Source organism: Silene latifolia, chromosome Y (genome assembly GCF_048544455.1).
Source record: "Silene latifolia isolate original U9 population chromosome Y, ASM4854445v1, whole genome shotgun sequence".
Classification (NCBI taxonomy): domain Eukaryota; kingdom Viridiplantae; phylum Streptophyta; class Magnoliopsida; order Caryophyllales; family Caryophyllaceae; genus Silene; species Silene latifolia.
In genome coordinates this window covers 264412172-264414741 of record NC_133538.1, presented here as the reverse complement: position 1 = coordinate 264414741, position 2570 = coordinate 264412172, and positions in this window count along the sequence as shown.

Sequence of the window (2570 nt, the reverse complement as noted above, 5' to 3'; positions counted from 1 at the left end):
ATCGTGGCTTCTCTTCTAGGATTTGGTAGCCTTCTTACTATAATATTCTTTTAATATCTGAACAGAGTTAGACTTGTCCGGTCTCGGGTTACTTCAATCGGACTAATAAAGTCGGGCCAGGTTGGAGTCGAGACCCGGGCTAAGCTAAACTGGGCCTAACAACAGTGAAGAAGAGAGAGTACGCAGTCTTGGAAATGATAGATAAAACTTAGAATAGATGATAGATGAGATGCTAAAAACCTATTTAACGTATGCTTAAATAGAAAATAAACTAAGTTAAATAACTAAAACAAGTTCACGGGCTAATTAAAGCCCACGAAAACCAAAACCACTCGATCGAGTAGTCTGAAACCACTCGATCGAGTAAAACTCCAGATAATCTACTCGATCGAATACAAATGTTACTCGATCGAGTAACCTCTCTTTCCAGCTCTTCTTGATCGAGTATAAATCCACTCGATCGATCAACCAAGGCCACGGAAACCACTTGATCGAGTAATAAAACCACTCGATCGAGTATTCTTCCTTCAACTCAGCCCAATCTCGGGCCGACACCTCTTAAACCGTGCCTTCACGCTTCCCAATGCAGGAACTCAATCCGTAAAATCATGTCTCCTCAAAATGCATGCAAAAAGGACAAAAAATGGTACGATTCCACTACTTTCGCGTTCATTTCTACAGAACGGACAAAACGAACCAAAGTAGCCAATTCGGGGGCAAAATGCAATATAAACAGTATGAAAGTACATAGAAATACGTGCTAAAATAGACTAAAAAGACTATATAAAATGCACGTATCAAATCTCCCCAAACCGAACCTTTACTCGTCCTCGAGTAAACTAAAATGCAACTAATGGAACGGAAATGAAAACTCAGAGCTAGCTTAACTTGTCTACTTGAACCAATTTAATGAAATAAAAATTAACAGTCATAACTAAGCAGTCAATACGCAAATGAGTTATAAGCTGCTCAGAAATATAGCCAACCTATCGACCTTGCATGACCAACAAAATCGGACTCTCTCGTGGTCACTCTTCTCTCATGAAGCAAAGGGTGAATGTTATATGTAAAAGAGAGAAAGAGAAACAATCACTCACCTAACTGCGACCTACATAACATGCATTCAACAAAAATGAAAGACAATTCAAGTACTAATGCACACAGTCCAACCATTAATGTCGGTCACAGCCGAGGGCTTACAAATAATATGGGAATAGTGAGGTTCAGGTGAGAAAAGGCAAAACAGGTTATGGTAACGTGGAGGTAAAAGCGTCAAGCTAGTTCCTAAAAGGACCATATAAGACCGTTAAATTCTCAACTGACTGAAAAATAAAGCTCAAGTTCCCTTCATTTGGCACACATCTCACTAATCTCATACACAATCTCCTCAAAAATATAGAATAAAACGGAGGAGTGAGACCGTCACAAGATAGAAATGAATACAAACGGACTCAAATGAATAACCAGCTCAATGTTTTTACAATTTCCTTCTTCTGGTTTTCACGTGATTCTTCCCTTTTTTTTTTCAATTTTTCATTTTTTTTTCTTATTTTTTTCTTCTTTTCACGTTTTTCTCATCTTTTTTTTCTTTTTTTCTTTTTCTCCTTCCTCTATTTACACCAACTCCAATCATATACACACGGGCCAAACTACAGACGGAAAATAATACTACAAAAGGCATACTAAACTAGCTTGACTAGGCGGACTCAGTTTGGGATGTAGCTAATGGGTCAAAAAGGCAAGTTTTGGCTTAAGTGGAGCTAAATGGGTGAAAAATATAAGGAAAAGGAAAAATTTTCAAGCACCTCCCTGCATGTGACACCGACCACAAACCCGAATGTGTGCATTTGACAAGAAATCGAATGTCATAAAAGTGCAAAAATGATGAACATGCTATGCAAGGAGTACTACTCTCAATTCCTAATGAACTGGTCATGAATATCACTAGTTATGGGCTCTAAACCTCAGAAATTGTAAAGTAGGTTGTCAATTTATCATGTCAAGTCTAAACAGTCAGCTATATTTGAACTAAAACTCTTAGACTATGCGTATGACAAAGCTAATAACTATCAACAGAAGTGCAAGGCTAAAGTAAAAATGACAAGTTATAGTGCAATATCATCACGGAAATCTACCGTTCCGACTCAACCTATATGCAAAAATAAACGTGAAAATTTTTGAATTTTTGAAATTTTCTAATTTATTTTTTTATGAAATAAATAAACAATGCAAGCTGAAATAAATAAACGTGAATGCAAAACAAATGCAAATACAGACTCAAAAGGATGCAATACCCTCCCCAAACCAAAACGGACAACGCCCTCATTGTCCTCCAGCAGATATATACAAGGGAACGGGAATATACAACCAATAAAGAATAAAAATAATAAAATAAATAGGAGATAAAAATAAAAGAGTGAGAATGATATACAAAACACGAACTTCCCCAAACCAAAAACCTAAAAAGTGAGTAGACCAAAGACTACTCGTCAGCCTCCTCGTCACTGTCACGCACGTCCTCCACCGTCACTGTGAAGTCCGGGTCCACCTCCCGCTCTCTCCTCCTCCTC